General features: G+C 44.7%; 2 pseudogenes; one reads left to right on the top strand and one right to left on the bottom strand.

The window, feature by feature from the left end:
- Positions 1-14,703, bottom strand: part of LOC135540404 (dynactin subunit 2-like) — a 31,575-nt pseudogene extending 16,872 nt beyond the window's left edge.
- A 681-nt stretch (positions 14,704-15,384) lies between these two features.
- The window catches only part of LOC135530120 (kinesin heavy chain-like), a 184,497-nt pseudogene continuing 182,470 nt past the window's right edge, over positions 15,385-17,411 (top strand).

Genomic DNA, 17,411 nt, shown 5'->3' with positions numbered 1-17,411 from the left:
TTGTTTGGCACCTCCTGTCTGACCCGGGTGGTTTAGGGTGTAGGGATTGTTTGGCACCTCCCGTCTGACCCGGGTGGTTTAGGGTGTAGGGGTTGTTTGGCACCGTTCTGACCCGGGCGGTTTAGGGTGTAGGGGTTGTTTGGCACCTGTCTGACCCGGGCAGTTTAGGGGTTTTACCTGGATGGTCTCCACCTCCTGACTGAGTTCCTGGATCTCATTAACCAGTCGCTGGTACTTCTGCTGGGGGGTTTCCTTCACCCCACAGCCCTCCGCCAACTAGACAGGCATGGAGAGAGAGGGGAAGAAACAGAGTTAACATACACTGAAGCGTCAGAACAGACAGCTGAATCATTATCCACAAGATTCAAATCAGACAGCTGAATCATTATCCACAAGATTCAAATCAGACAGCTGAATCATTATCCACAAGATTCAAATCAGACAGCTGAATCATTATCCACAAGATTCAAATCAGACAGCTGAATCATTATCCACAAGATTCAAATCAGACAGCTGAATCATTATCCACAAGATTCAAATCAGACAGCTGAATCATTATCCACAAGATTCAAATCAGACAGCTGAATCATTATCCACAAGATTCAAATCAGACAGCTGAATCATTATCCACAAGATTCAAATAAACAGCTGAATCATTATCCACATGATTCAAATGGGCATGTAATAGGTCTTGTGATGGATTTCACAGAGATGGTTTGTGTGTCCCAACAGAATCAATGGTACTATTTATAGAACAATAATCAATATGAAATATTGCAGCAGCAGCATCTACTCACAATCTCATATTCTCCCGACTCATAGCCCACTCTTTTGTTCTTACTGATACGATCTGAGAAGTCTGGGAGAGAAAACATTTATTAGAGGAAAGACAAGAATATCAGATGACGGTTTTGTTATAGGGATGAAACGGTTACCGGTTTCACGATAAACCACGGTAAAAATTCCCGACAATTAGTATTACCGTTTCAAATGTTAATTACCATTTAAACAGTGTTTGATTACCGCGGTTTGAAAAACTCACGGAAATACCGTCCAGCAGCAACCAAAGTTAGCGGCAGTCTGACGCAGGCGCAGCAACGCGGGTTTTGTTTTGTGTGAAGACATGGTGGGAGGCAGTGACAGCGCTCGGGAGATTTTTCAGCCTTCTAAGAGGATCAAATCTGAAGTGTGGTCGTATTTTGGGTTTTACAAGAGTGCTGAGGGAAACTTAAAATCGAAGATGGTCACCTTGTCTGCAGAACATGCAACATTATTTGTATATTATTTTTAAAATCGCAGCAAAAGCGGGCAACAATTCAAAATCTCGAGTCCTCTTTGTGACCACCACCCACTACCTTATAGCGTATGCAAGGTAAGTTAACTTTTAGCTCAATGCATGATGTGGGGGCTTCGGGATGGTGGAAAATGTCAAGGTTTGTCTGTCTAACTTTGCTAATAGCTTGTCAATAATGTAAACTGAAGCTTTTCAGTGTTACCTACTCTTATAAAAACGCTACCCGTTGTTCTGCTGCTGTGTGCGTCGTGTGTCTTCAGACTCTATTCACCCATTGCCAGGCTGGACAACAGAACCATTCAAAACTCACCTAAGGCTGAAAAACAACAAAAGAACGTTGGCTAAGCTGGAACACTAGCCCATAGCAAATGAATGGAATGGAACGTTGGCTAAGCTGGAAGCCCAGCAAATGAATGGAATGGAACGTTGGCTAAGCTGGAACAGCCCATAGCAAATGAATGGAATGGAACGTTGGCTGCAAAGCTGGAACACTAGCGAGCCCATAGCAAATGAATGGAATGGAACGTTGGCTAAGCTGGAAACTAGCGCGAGCCCATAGCAAATGAATGGAATGGAACGTTGGCTAAGCTGGAACACTAGCCCATAGCAAATGAATGGAATGGAACGTTGGCTAAGCTGGAACACTAGCCCATAGCAAATGAATGGAATGGAACGTTGGCTAAGCTGGAACACGAGCCCATAGCAAATGAATGGAATGGAACGTTGGCTAAGCTGGAACAACAGCAAATGAATGGAATGGAACGTTGGCTAAGCTGGAACACTAGAGCGAGCCCATAGCAAATGAATGGAATGGAACGTTGGCTAAGCTGGAACAAGCCCATAGCAAATGAATGGAATGGAACGTTGGCTAAGCTGGAACACTAGCGAGCCCATAGCAAATGAATGGAATGGAACGTTGGCTAAGCTGGAACACTAGCCCATAGCAAATGAATGGAATGGAGCGTTGGCTAGCTGGAACACTGAGCCCATAGCAAATGAATGGAATGGAACGTTGGCTAAGCTGGAACACTAGCCCATAGCAAATGAATGGAATGGAACGTTGGCTAAGCTGGAACATAGCCCATAGCAAATGAATGGAATGGAACGTTGGCTAAGCTGGAACACTAGCCCATAGCAAATGAATGGAAGAAGCCTGGAAGCTGGAACACTAGCCCATAGCAAATGAATGGAATGGAACGTTGGCTAAGCTGGAACACTAGCGCGAGCCCATAGCAAATGAATGGAATGGAACGTTGGCTAAGCTGGAAGCCCATAGCAAATGAATGGAATGGAAGCTGGAACACTAGAGCGAGCCCATAGCAAATGAATGGCGAAGCTGGAACACTAGAGCGAGCCCATAGCAAATGAATGGAATGGAACGTTGGCTAAGCTGGAACACTAGCCCATAGCAAATGAATGGAAAATGAATGGAATGGAAGCTGGAACATTAGCGCGAGCCCATAGCAAATGAATGGAATGGAAAGCTGGAACACTAGCGCGAGCCCATAGCAAATGAATGGAATGGAACGTTGGCTAAGCTGGAACACTAGCCCATAGCAAATGAATGGAATGGAACAGCTGGAACACTAGCGAGCCCATAGCAAATGAATGGAATGGAACGTTGGCTAAGCTGGAACACTAGCGAGCCCATAGCAAATGAATGGAATGGAACGTTGGCTAAGCTGGAACACTAGGGCGAGCCCATAGCAAATGAATGGAATGGAACGTTGGCTAAGCTGGAACACTAGCGCGAGCCCATAGCAAATGAATGGAATGGAACGTTGGCTAAGCTGGAACATTAGCGCGAGCCCATAGCAAATGTATGGAACGTTCACAGAGCCTGTTGTTCACTGGAGTGATGCTTACAATTCCATTTGGCCTAAAAGGCACATGTATGCCTTTTAATTTTACCAATACAATCTGTTCGTCAGACGAAACCTGGAAGAAGAAGAAAACTACTTGTGTAGAAAGTAGAATCCACATCGATGGTGTCAAACTGTGCTTATGTCTGCATAATGAGAAAGTAGGGGGGAAAATTAAAAATGTCTGACTATTTCTGGTCTGGTGATCGATGAAAAACGAGCTCGCTGCCCAGACTCACAGAATTAGAAAGAGGAGATTCTCATGATTAAAATGGTGTCTGACTTTTTTTATTTATTTTTTATCTAAATTTAAATACATTTAAATACACATTGCAAAATATTAGGCGAAATAGACAGACTTGCCTATATTTCCCCTATATAGGAAACAATGGGACGACCTCAGAGTTCCATGAGTAATTTTGTTGTTGTTTACATTTTAACCATAAACAAAGTGAGCAGGTCTCGTTACCAACAATAGCAAAACAGGCATTGTGACATAGAACAATAAGCTGGGAAGAGAACGTTCAGAAGGCGAGTTGTTGCCACGGCGCTCAATAGAACTAATAGGAGCTGGCAGGGTGAAAAATACCCTAAAATAAGGCCTGTTTATTTGTGACTACTTCAAAACGACGGCAAACAGCTGGGAAATATGGTCATATTATGAAACTGGGCTACACGGCAGATGCAATGAACTTTATCAGAAAAAAAAAAAAAAACATTGTTAAAAATTGCCTACCATTTCACACGATAACGCGTTATGTAGTTCAGTCACCCAATCAACATATTTTGTTCATTTAAAATCCGGCAGTCGACTTGGTTGTAAAAAGTGTTCCAACAGGAGAAACACTATAGACTCCCCTACAAGACTCCCCCCTACAAGACTCCCCCCTACAAGACTCCGGTATGTATGTCAATTGTTGGGCTCATTGCAATTACTGTCTTCTTAAGACTCATTTTGTATTTATGTAAATTGTGCATGGGGTCATTGCATACTACTCAAATAGAGAATATGCTGGAAGAATGGGGAGATTAATGAGAAAAGACCTGGTCTGTATAACCACAGACAACACAACAAACATGATCAAGGCTTTTGAAGAGGTCCCAGATCTGTGGCTTTGGCTGCTTTGACCCATCATTTGAAACTGGCCATCTCAAAGGCTCTGAAAAATTTCAGAGAGTTGACACAGTAGTCAAGGCACTGTCGTCATCTGGTCCAAGGCTTCTCACGGAGCTGGAAGAGAAGGAGAGAACTGAGAGAAAAAGCAAGCTGCCCTCAACATGCCACAGAAGGCTCTGATCCATGATATGGTGACCAGATGAAGATCTACACACAAGATGCTTGAGCGTTTCCTCAGCCAACAGCAACCGGTCTGTGCGACACTGGCTGGATAAAGAGAAACATGGCATCTGATGACCAATGGATGCTGACATAAGTGTCATGGAGCAACTGTGCCAGCTCCTTGAACCTCTGAGAAAGTTAATAGATGCACTTGCCTCTGAGACACTGTCAGCCATCAGCCCTGTCCTGGACCACATCACCCGTGATGTTCTGGTGGAAAACGATACGGAGCCATCCCTGACCGGGGAGACGATACGGAGCCATCCCTGACCGGGGAGACGATACGGAGCCATCCCTGACCGGGGAGACGATACGGAGCCATCCCTGACCGGGGAGACGATACGGAGCCATCCCTGACCGGGGAGACGATACGGAGCCATCCCTGACCGGGGAGACGATACAGAGCCATCCATGATCAGGGAGATGGAAAGGGTAAATGAGAGAAGCCATCCCAGATCGGGGAGTCATGCACATGGCCATCCCTGACCGCTTCAAAATAAGCATCCCTGAGATGAGCCTGAAAAAGTTGAGCCATCCCTGACAGGGGAGTCCAGGAGGCCATCCCTGACCTGGGAGAGTGTCCAGGAGGCCATCCCTGACCTGGGAGCAGTGTCCAGGAGGCCATCCATGATCAGGGAGATGGAAAGGGTAAATGGGAGAAGACCTTAACAACAGATACAAAGAGTCATGCACATGGCTTATTTCATTGACCCCGCTTCAAAATAAGCTTCTTAGATGAGCCTGAAAAAGTTGACAATGACAGCTGTGTCCAGGAGGCCTTGAAGCTGGCAGCAGTGTCCAGGAGGCCTTGAAGCTGGCAGCAGTGTCCAGGAGGCCTTGAAGCTGGCAGCAGTGTCCAGGAGGCCTTGAAGCTGGCAGCAGTGTCCAGGAGGCCTTGAAGCTGGCAGCAGTGTCCAGGAGGCCTTGAAGCTGGCAGCAGTGTCCAGGAGGCCTTGAAGCTGGCAGCAGTGTCCAGGAGGCCTTGAAGCTGGCAGCAGTGTCCAGGAGGCCTTGAAGCTGGCAGCTGTGTCCAAGAGGCCTTGAAGCTGGCAGCTGTGTCCAGGAGGCCTTGAAGCTGGCAGCTGCACAAGTCAGGGAAGAACCACGATGCACCAACACCCCCACAGCGGCATCGGAGGGGAAAGGCCTGGCTGGGTTGCTGAGAAAGATTACCTCAACAAGGCAGCAGAGAGGCGAAGAGGGTCAGATTCCAACTACCCCAGAAGACAGAGTGAAGAAGAGATCAAGGTCTACCCGTCTCTGCCTCCCATTCCAGCAGAAGAGGATCCACTGGTATGGTGGAAGGGGCCCTGCATCAGAGCTGCCTCACGTTGCCAGGAAGCTTTTGTGCATCCTAGCAACCAGAATGCCATCAGTGTGTTCAGTGCCAGCGGGCACATCGTCTCCCCTCGCAGATCACTGCTTCAACCAGACAAAGTAAATATGCTAACATTTTTACATTTCAATCTCAAGTGAACAAAAATACATACATAACAGGATGTTTCTTTATGAAGGAGAGAACGGACAGAATCAGTGCTGTTCATTTGATTTATTGACATATACCTGCACATTGGATGCGTTGACATATGGTTGTGTTGTTCTTACATCCACATTGCTTTACTTGTGTTGCTTTTATATGGACATTTGATTTGCTTGCTTAAGGTTGTGTTAAACCTGCACTAAGGGAAACTTTTACCTCATGGCGCCATCTTTAATGTTAAATGTTATTATTTTAGTGTTTCTGCACACAAAAAAACTACATCGTGCTGCTAATTGTATGTTTGTTTTCAATATGATTTCAGTGGAGCAGTACTTCTTGAACATTTCCAGCACGGTTCAACGTCACCGCGACAATACTGATAACCGGAATTTTCATAACCATTTCATGTCTTTTTGTTTTTGTGTGTTTTTTTTACCTTTATTTAACCAGGCAAGTCAGCTAAGAACAAATTCTTATTTTCAATGACGGCCTAGGAACAGTGGGTTAACTGCCTGTTCAGGGGCAGAACGACAGATTTGTACCTTGTCAGCTCGGGGATTCAAACTTGCAACCTTTCGATTACTAGTCCAACGCTCTAACCACTAGGCTACCCTGCCACCTCTAGTTTGTAACCAATTCAGGAAATGCCTCACGTCTATGGCTATATGACATGACCAGGGAAAAGTCCCAGAGTTCCTCCTGGTGAGGTCACATGGTCATCTGCTGATGTAAAAAGGGCTTTATAAATACATTTCATTTGAGTCAAGGACGAACTCCTGCGCTTTCTCAACTCCTTGCTTTCTCTCTTCTCCACCTCGTGCACTGAATAAGGTCTGAGCAGAGAGACCTTGGACCTTCTCCTCCAAAATGGTTGAGAAGGCACCAGAAGACTCACTGAGGCACGGCACGGGCCCCGACTCACTGAGGCACGGCACGGGGCCCCGACTCACTGAGGCACGGCACGGGCCCCGACTCACTGAGGCACGGCACGGGGCCCCGACTCACTGAGGCACGGCACGGGGCCCCGACTCACTGAGGCACGGCACGGGGCCCCGACTCACTGAGGCACGGCACGGGGCCCCGACTCACTGAGGCACGGCACGGGGCCCCGACTCACTGAGGCACGGCACGGGGCCCCGACTCACTGAGGCACGGCACGGGCCCCGACTCACTGAGGCACGGCACGGGCCCCGACTCACTGAGGCACGGCACGGGCCCCCGACTCACTGAGGCACGGCACGGGCCCCGACTCACTGAGGCACGGCACGGGGCCCCGACTCACTGAGGCACGGCACGGGGCCCCGACTCACTGCACGGGGCACTGAGGCACGGCACGGGCCCCGACTCACTGAGGCACGGCACGGGCCCCGACTCACTGAGGCACGGCACGGGCCCCGACTCACTGAGGCACGGCACGGGCCCCGACTCACTGAGATACAGGTGTTTGAAGGTATACTAACCGAGGCCTTTAGTGCTGACCCTCTTGTCCTTGAACTTGTCGTAGGCTGCGTTGGGGTTGACCACGATCCTCTCCACGCTGTCACTGCACAGCTCTTCCTGTTAGAGACATCAAGAATGACGAGACACCACAGGAGACTTGGTCAAAACTAGGAAAAATGGATTGGAAATGTAAGAGCTGAAAGTATACGTAGGACAAAAATGGTTCGAAAGGAGATCAGATTTGATGATTGATGGGGATTTGTGCCAATCTTCTCTCTCCATGGGTTCTGTGTCACACTGGCTGATTCAATACCACCTGGGAACCTAGTCCCTTACACATCAGAATACCTGTATGGATCGGTGTACAAACGCTCTCACACAATAGACGTCGTTAAAAATCAGTCAATTAGATACAATCCAATGAGTGAGACATCAACTTCATCTACAGTGTGAGAGAGGGCCCATGTGAGACACCAACCAACACCAGAACACACACACAGATTGAAATGGATCTGAAATCAGGAGGTAGGGGGTCTATTCCAAGAGGGAAACAAAGACAGTCGATTTAATATTCGATCAAGAAAAAAAGAAAAAAGAAAACATTCAGAATCTTGAGCACCGAATGGCTCCGCAGAATGCACAATCATCTTGAAATGAGCTCTTTGGTGACAAATGAAACGGAAAACACCACTAACTGTGTAAAGGGGTTGTATTGTGACAACACAATGTGAAATGAAAAGTCAGCATTGCCTAGTTACCAGAAGACCTGGGAGTTAGGGACCAATCACTGCTCTACATGAGAAAGTTACCTCCCTCTTGCACAGCTGACTGATGAAAGAAGCTATAGATATATAGGTTATATAAACTAGTGTTTCAGAGTTTCTTCGGTCCTGTGACTTCTACATAATCTCTATGAGCTAGTTAGCTTCTTCAGTCAATTATAAATCCATGGCTTTCTCCATCTGCTCATTTGAGGAAACAGATTCCCTTAAAATCAGTGATTCTGAGAAAAAGCATCATTCTGACTAGCCTCAGGGCACTGTGCTCTAGGGTCAGGGATGATGTCGTCAATGTGTCTACGCTCCAAAATGATTTATTCACATGAATCAAAATGGGAACAATCAACAACCACTGACACAGACAGTAGTGACAGTCCAGACAGACATGTTAGGAGTAAGGAAGGGAGTCAGTCTGTTAGTCAGTGAAGCTCTTACCAGCTCCTTGGGTTCCCAAGGGGAGTTAGAGAAAGAGCACAGGGAGACAAAGAGGGGAGGGAGAAAGAGAAACAGATTAATGTGGTTATCACATGCCATGCACAGCAGCAGTCTGCCAGGGGAGATGAACGAGTCCAGTGTTCTGAGGCAGACCGCTGCTGACACCGGAGACATTCACGAGGAGACCGACTCTCTGATCATTACGACGTCTCTGTTCTTTCTCTCTCAGTCTCAGACCCATCATCGTTAGGCACATTTTTCACAGCGAGAAAATATAGCTCTTTTTCAGTGCAGCCCTCCCGACCTCATTGAAAAGCGAATTAGGACCCCGGGGCAAAATGAGATTGACGCCTCTGGTCTATGGTGATGTATCAACTGCTGACCTCACATATCAATATTATACACACAGGTGGGGTAGGCCTAAAATATGCATTTTATATCCAGTGTGTGACTGTGAATATATTGTAAATATCTGATATCTTTTATATGATAGGCCCTGAGCTCTTAACTCAAGCCTCTTGTCTAAATCTCTGGTATTGTTAGCATTATGTAGTGTGTGGAACGAGGAAATTGGCAGAGGAAAACCCATTTCTGAGTGAGATGGTAAGAAAGAAGACAGCTTAGACCTGATTTGATGAGACATACAATGTCAAGGTGTGTTGCAGTACTGATCCCAGTGTTTGTATTGCTAGCAAAGTAGAGTTAGTAAAGATAGCTAGTTAGTTAGTTAGTAAGCTTCTGTTAACATGTATACCAGTAGCTAGAGTAGAGTTAGGGGAAAGGGATGTTAGAACACATACACAGTAACAGAACTGTCTTCTTAACAAGACAAACACAGGCAGACGCACACAGCGAGATAGACAGACACACACACACACAAAGAGACTAGAGGTCGACCGATTAATCAGAATGGCCGATTAATTGGGGCCGATTTCAAGTTTTCATAACAATCGGAAATCAGTATTTTTGGACACATTTTTGGCAGATTTAAAAAAAAAATTTTTTTTACACCTTTTATTTAACCAGGCAAGTCAGTTAAGAACACATTGTTATTTTCAATGACGTCCTAGGAACGGTGGGTTAACTGCCTTGTTCAGGGGCAGAACGACAGATTTGTACCTTGCCAACTCAAGGATTCAATTTTGCAACCTTGCAGTTAACTAGTCCAACGCCATGCCACCACCTCCCATTGCACTCCACGAGGAGCCTGCCTGTTACGCGAATGCAGTAAAGAAGCCAGGGTAAGTTGCTAGCTAGCATTAAACTTACCTTATAAAAAACAATCAATCATAATCATTAGTTAACTACACATGGTTGATGATATTACTAGTTTATCTAGCGTGTCCTGCGTTGCCTATAATCGATGCGATGCGCATTCGCGAAAAAGGACTGCCGTTGGTCCAACGTGTAGCTAACCATAAACACCAATGCCTTTCTTAAAATCAATACACAAGTATATATTTTTAAACCTGCATATTTAGTTAATATTGCCTGCTAACATGAATTTCTTTGTGTCACCTCTTGCAACAGAGTCAGGGTATATGCAGCAGTTTGCGCCGCCTGGCTCGTTGCGAACTGTGTGAAGACTATTTCTTCCTAACAAAGACAGCCAACTTCGCCAAATGGGGGATGATTTAACAAAAGCGCATTTGCGAAAAAAGCACAATCGTTGCACGACTGTACCTAACCATAAACATCAATGCCTTTCTTAAAATCAATACACAGAAGTATATATTTTTAAACCTGCATATTTAGCTAAAAGAAATCCAGGTTAGCAGGCAGTGTAGCCTAGTGGTTAGAGCATTGGACTAGTAACCGGAAGGTTGCAAGTTCAAACCCCCAAGCTGACAAGGTACAAAATCTGTCGTTCTGCCCCTGAACAGGCAGTTAAACCCACTGTTCCTAGGCCGTCATTGAAAATAAGAATTTGTTCTTAACTGACTTGCCTAGTAAAATAAAGGTAAAAAAAATAAGAATAAAAAAATAAAAATTAACCAGGTGAAATTGTGTGACTTCTCTTGCGTTCATTGCACGCAGAATCAGGGTATATGTAACAGTTTGGGCCGCCTGGCTCATTATGAACTAATGTGCCAGAACTTTACGTAATTATGACATAACATTGAAGGTTGTGTAATGTAACAGGAATATTTAGACTGATGGATGCCACCCGTTAGTTAAAATTCGTAACGGTTCCCTATTTCTCTGAAAGAATAAAATGTTTTTTTTTTCGAGATGATAGTTTCCGGATTCTACCATATTAATGACCTAAGGCTCGCATTTGTGTGTGTTATTATGTTATAATTAAGTCTAATTTTTAGTTAGAACAGTATGACTGAGCGATGGTAGGCACCAGCAGGCTCATAAGCATTCATTCAAACAGCACTTTCGTGCATTTTGCCAGCAGCTACGCTGTTTATGACTTCAGGCCTATCAACTCCCGAGATTAGGCTGGTGTAACGATGTGATGTGAAATTGGCTAGCTAGTTAGCAGGGTGCGCGCTAATAGTGTTTCAAACGTCACTCGCTCTGAGACTTGGAGAAGTTGTTCCCCTTGCTCTGCATGGGTAACGCTGCTTCGAGGGTGGCTGTTGTCAATGTGTTCCTGGTTCGAGCCCAGGTAGAAGCGAGGAGAGGTACGGAAGCTATACTGTTACACTGGCAATACTAAAGTGCCTATAAGAACATCCAATAGTCAAAGGTTAATGAAATACAAATGGTATAGAGAGAAATAGTCCTAGAATCCATATAATAACTACAACCTAAAACGTCTTCTCTGGGAATATTGAAGACTCATGTTAAAAGGAACCACCAGCTTTCATATGTTCTCATGTTCTGAGCAAGGAACTTAAACGTTAGCTTTCTTAGATGGCACATATTGCACTTTTACTTTCTTCTCCAACACTTTGTTTTTGCATTAATTAAACCAAATTGAACACGTTTCATTATTTATTTGAGGCTAAATGGATTTTATTGATGTATTATATTAAGTTAAAATAAGTGTTCATTCAGTATTGTTGCAATTGTCATTATTACAAATACATTTTAAAAATCGTACGATTAATCGGTATTGGCGTTGAAATTATAATCGGTCGACCTCAGAGAGAGACAGCAGAGAGAGACAGACCGAGACACACAGAGAGAGACACACACAGAGAGACAGACACGCACACACAGAGACAGACTAGAGAGACACACAGAGACAGAAACACACAATGTAGATTCAATATCCTTTGTGCTACAAGTGTATGTCAAAATGATAGTGGGAGGATTATTAGACCAACTAAAATGTCTTGTCAGGTGATAGTGCTGCTACATTTGCAACAGGTGAAACAAGGGATACAACACTTCATCACATCACACAGCAGCAATGGGGCACATCATCATCACCACATCATGTAGGCAGATAGTCATTTCAACACAATTTGAAGAGAGGAGAGGAAAGGGGACAGGAAGGATTTTACAACCCATGCAGGTAAACTCCACTATATGAGAGAAAAATAACCTCTTACTTGTACACACTAGCGTCCCAGGAGGGGAGGGAGAGGACATGGGAGGGAAAACGAGACCGACAGAGGGAGGGAGGGGACATGGGAGGGAGGGGTGGGGAGAGAGGAGGGAGGGAGGAAAAACAAGACCGACAGGGGGAGGAAAACGAGACCGACGGGGAGGGAGGGGACATCGGAGGGAAAACGAGACCGACGGGGAGGGAGAGAGGGGACATGGGAGGGGGAGGGGACATGGGAGGGAGGGGACATGGGAGGGAGGGAGGGAAACGTTATTAGGATTGGTGGTGTCACTTGTAGGTATCTACTTCACAGTTGATCCATGATACACAGCACGATGATCCAGAGATGCAAATCAATCAATCCTTGATCTGCATCTGTGGATCAAGCCCTTCATCAGCACTCAGTTCAGTTCCATTACACGGAGAGTTTTGTTAAAGAGCCCCGATGCTTGGTCTGAACATTAACACACATCGCATAAGGTACAGTTTTGGAAGCATAAGGACCTTATCTTTCATATCAGAAGGTTGCGTGTTGAGCTCCAAGTGGCACAGCGACTTCGACACTGCATCTCAGTGCTAGAGGCGTCACTACAGGCCTGGTTCGATTCCAGGCTGCATCACAACCGGACGAAATTGGGAGTCCGAATAGGGCGGCGCACAATTGGCCCAGCATCGTCCGGGTTAGGCCCAGCGTCGTCCGGGTTAGGCCCAGCGTCGTCCGGGTTAGGCCCAGCGTCGTCCGGGTTAGGCCCAGCGTCGTCCGGGTTAGGCCCAGCGTCGTCCGGGTTAGGCCCAGCGTCGTCCGGGTTAGGCCGTCATTGCAAATAAGAATTTGTTGTTAACTGGACTTGCCAGGTTAAATAAAATGTTAAATAATAAGATGAGTGTTCACAAACAGCCATATCTCCATGTTACAGTGTGTGTTTACAGAAGACAGAGGGACCACCTGAGATAATAAGGTATCCGACATGCTCCTAACACCAGTGTGTAACGGAAGAAGTCAGAAACCTGTTGTCACTGGAAAAAAATACTGTCAGCTGCAATTGTGATAAAGCCACTTAAAACAGTTCACAGTAAGTTTATATTTAGCAGTTATGAAATTATTTTGGATGTGATTTGAAAGTAAAGGGCTTTACGTTTCCAAAACTGTATCGCAATTGAGAATTGATGCTGGTTTAGATGGAGTATTTGGCTGTTTTAGCTGCCAGAGCCAGTCAACAGCTGAACATAACAAGGTCCTTTAAGGAATAACGGTAGGCTCCTTAAGAGTACATCTTGGGCAACTCTGGATCATGCAGTGTTTTTAGAGAGGATGTGACACTCAGCCACATCAGCAACAGACCGGTGTTTTGGGATCAAGAGGCAGCAGCAAACTCCTCCCTCCTCCTCCCCTCCATGTTTCACTCACCGACTCAAACTGGGCCTGATCATCTTCTGGCAGGTCACTGGTCTCATACACATCTGGCTCGTTTGACGCCTGTGGAAGACAACGACTCGTATTCTATAACAGCAAAATGACATGGACATAGCTGGCTACTTGTTAATGCAAAATTAACGACAGATACAATTTGAACCTTCTCAGAGGATTGTACTTTTTGTCAAGTCACTCAGTCTTACACACATTAAGGACACAATAATAAATACGTTTCCGTATTAGCTGTGTGTCTTTACTGTGGTTGTTAATTTTACAATACCCAGTGAGTGGACCCACCCAACCCCTCATAGGAAATGTTATCAAGATAACTAGTTAACGTTAGCTGGCCAACGCCCATTCAATCACAGGGCTGGATTAGCCTCTGTTAGGCTATAGCTAATTAGCTGTCGGGAAGAATAACTATAGTTATAAATCACAGATAGTTACAACAATGAGCAGTTTAAACAAATCCTATTTGGTTAATTATATATGTTTGATGAGAGCTGCTTGAATTATGTTTGTTAAAATGCAGACTATTTCAATGCACTAAAGCTAGCGAGGTAGTTAACGTGTCGTTGCTGTAGCAAACTAACAAGCGTTAGCTTAACATAGATCCTGTTAATTTATCTGGTTAGATATCAGGCCTGCAAAGCTAGCTAGCCTGCCTCTTGTGATTGATTTGACTAGAGAGTATGTTACAAGTATCTAATCGAGACAGATAGCTATAACGAGACACTGGCTAGCCAGCTAGCTACAACTAGCTAACTTAACTAGCCAGCTAACTAGCCAGCAAGCTAACTTAACTAAAGCAAGCTAACTAAACTAGCCAGCAAGCGAACTTAACTAGCCAGCGAACAGGACACTTACGATTCCAGGTAAATTGGCGTATTTGGGATCAGCCATTGTTGAGGTTACGAGGCCGGTGGATGAGTAGACAAAAAAACCTTAGACGTGACAAAAATACCTGAAATAACGATGGACCTTGTGGATAAGAGTTATTAGTCCTTTTTGAAAAACGCTAGCTAAATGAACAAGCAAAAAAAGGGATCCTTTCACCCTGTGTAGCCAAAAAACTCGCTAACATAAAGCGCTTCTTTTGTATTTTAATAACTGTATTCTGACAGCTCCACTGTTCAGTAGCGGACGAGCATTACAATCTCGCGAGATTTGCGTGGACGAGCGGCGCTGTAGTTTCATAAACCTCAGGAAAGTGGACCTGGTCGACTTTGGAGATTTCACCTAAACTTGATTCAATTTGCAATGGTGCTTTGGTGAAATTGTACAAACATTGTAAGAAATAAACCTTCGGGTTGCTGCCGCTAAGAATGTGAACGAACAGCATGACAGCAGGCTGCCTTGTCTGGTCTATTTATAGACATAGGGAATATAGCCATAACCTAAAAGCCTTTGTTTGAATGAACCAGGGAAAACATTGCAACAAAACGTATATTTGCCTAGTTTATTACTATACTAGTCTGGACTGCGTGAGTTACCTAATACATGTCCTCTTGTAAATAACCTATCGTAGACGTCTTTGTCAATCACTGTAATACCACATATGTTCGATTTTTAACGAATGTGGGCCCACGATTGACTGGTCAAACCATATTCGCATGATGGGGCTATTATACAATAACAACAATTGTCCATAGGCAACCGCTCCATCTTCAGCGCATCAGTGGTGCTGATGAGAGGGATGGGAATAGCCTACCACTTTAATAACGTTGCCTGGATCAGTGCAGGCCACGCCCCGTGCTTGTTAAAAGACCAGAGAGCTGCCAGTGAAGCAAAGCGCTCGGCAAGCTCATGCTTCAAAAATCTCTCCTCCTGCATCTCTCGCTACAACAGCTGACCGACGGTCTGGAGCCGGATCCGCTCGGGAATACTCTCACCTTTCAATTCTAAAGAACTGCATGGACAAATTAGCAGAAACGTTATAGTGACATATATGTGTTTTTCTGGTCTATTTGAAGTAAGCAAACTCTCCAACATTTACATAACCTAATTTACATTTTTATTTTGATCGAAACTGATCTTATTTCAAGCACAAAAGCTTGATATTATCCGTCTTTCAAAGGCTCAACTTGCCCATCTAAAAAAAGAGTGTCTGCATTGATATGCATATGATAGATAAGACTAAATAGTGTAAGGGAACAAGTAAGTTATAGTTAAATCCCCTTTGCCTTTTCTGAGGCACATCCGATTTCTTTCTCACAATGGCCGATGTTAGCGCAGAATGTAACATCAAGGTGCTATGTCGCTTCCGTCCGCTAAATCAGTCCGAAATAATTCGTGGAGACAAATTCATCCCCTCATTCCAAGCTGATGACACCGTCAGCATAGCGGTAAGTTGATATTCTGCTGCTCATTCATTATTTTGACAAGATTTGTTGTCTGCCATGTTAGTGATGATGACCGACGATGAGGCATCATCTTAACGGTCATGCAGAACATACACTACGTATTCAGAATACATACCATCATCCAACGTCATCTTCTGACTATAGGTCAAGTCTGGACTCCTTTCCCCTGAAAGTTCACACTTGTTTTTTTCCAAGTAACTGCTTTTGATGATATCATACAGATATTGATTGTCATCCTCCTCCTCCTCCTCCTCATCATCACCTTCTCGCATCATTCACTGTCAATAGTTCATGTCTAAATGTAGATTAGGCCACTCTGTCCAGCCAGATAAATAATGCCATTGATGAGTTCATGTTGCAGCATCAGTTTGCGGGATGAATGCAAGTCACGTCATTGCGTAAATTCAATCCTATGTTTATGCTGTATAGCACACACCCGATATACAGCATACCTTATAGTAATAGGCTGTAGGTATGTATCAGCCAATCAGGCTTCACTGTTAATCTATTAATTATTGGAAGAGAGCTCCTGGCATGGCCTGTTTACACTAGGGTTCTGTCATCTCAATTAACCAAGGTCACTTAGCATGGCTTTATAGTGCTGTGTGGATCAATGGTTATTAGTTTCACGAAGGACATCCAACAGGCTTGACATTTTCCAGGTCTGCGTCCCAAATGGCACCATATTCCCTATATAGTGCCCTACTTTTGACGCTCATGGGCCCTTGTACAAAGCAGTGCATTATAAAAGGGACCGGGTGCCATTTGGGACCGAACCCCAGGCAATAAATAACTATTGACTGTTATATCACAGGGACTGGCTGATTGCCTCATCAATACCTCTTTAATAATATACTAATAACATGACATTTAGCAGATTCTTTAGTCCCAAGCGTCTTACATCGTACATTTTTACGCATGGGCGGCCCCAGGTTTTAGACTAATTAATGTGGCCTGAATTGATCTGATATTGACTGGTGTGTCCCACGTCATTAATAACATGTAAAAATGATTGATCATATGTAGGCTGTGCTTTTGGACTTTAAAACCCCAAACAGCAAGCAATGCAGGTGAGAGCACGATGGGGAAAAACTCCCTAGAAAAGACAGAGAAAGAGAGAGATTGTTCATTTCACCTTTGTTTATTATTTATTTCACTTGCTTTGGCAATGTAAACATGTTTCCCATTCCAATAAATCCCTTTGAGAGAGAGAAGAGTTGAAAGAGAGAGAGAGGCCAGGTGGAGGGGACAGCATGTTTCATCATGTCAAGTAGTCCTGGGGCATGGTCCTAGGGCTCATCCCTTTGAAAGAGAGTTGAAACTGGAGCAGCAGACGGCCAGGTGGACTGAGGGAGAGCAAGAGAGTCATCATGTCAGGTAGTCCTGGGGAACATGTTTCCCATGCTCAATAAATCCTTTGAAAGAGAGAAGGAGAGAAGAGAGAAGACACTTAGATTCACACAGGACAGAATTGGAGAGGAGAAGTACTCCAGATAGAAC

Source organism: Oncorhynchus masou, chromosome 5 (assembly GCF_036934945.1).
Source record: "Oncorhynchus masou masou isolate Uvic2021 chromosome 5, UVic_Omas_1.1, whole genome shotgun sequence".
NCBI lineage: Eukaryota > Metazoa > Chordata > Actinopteri > Salmoniformes > Salmonidae > Oncorhynchus > Oncorhynchus masou.
This window is presented reverse-complemented; position numbering and strand designations above follow the sequence as displayed.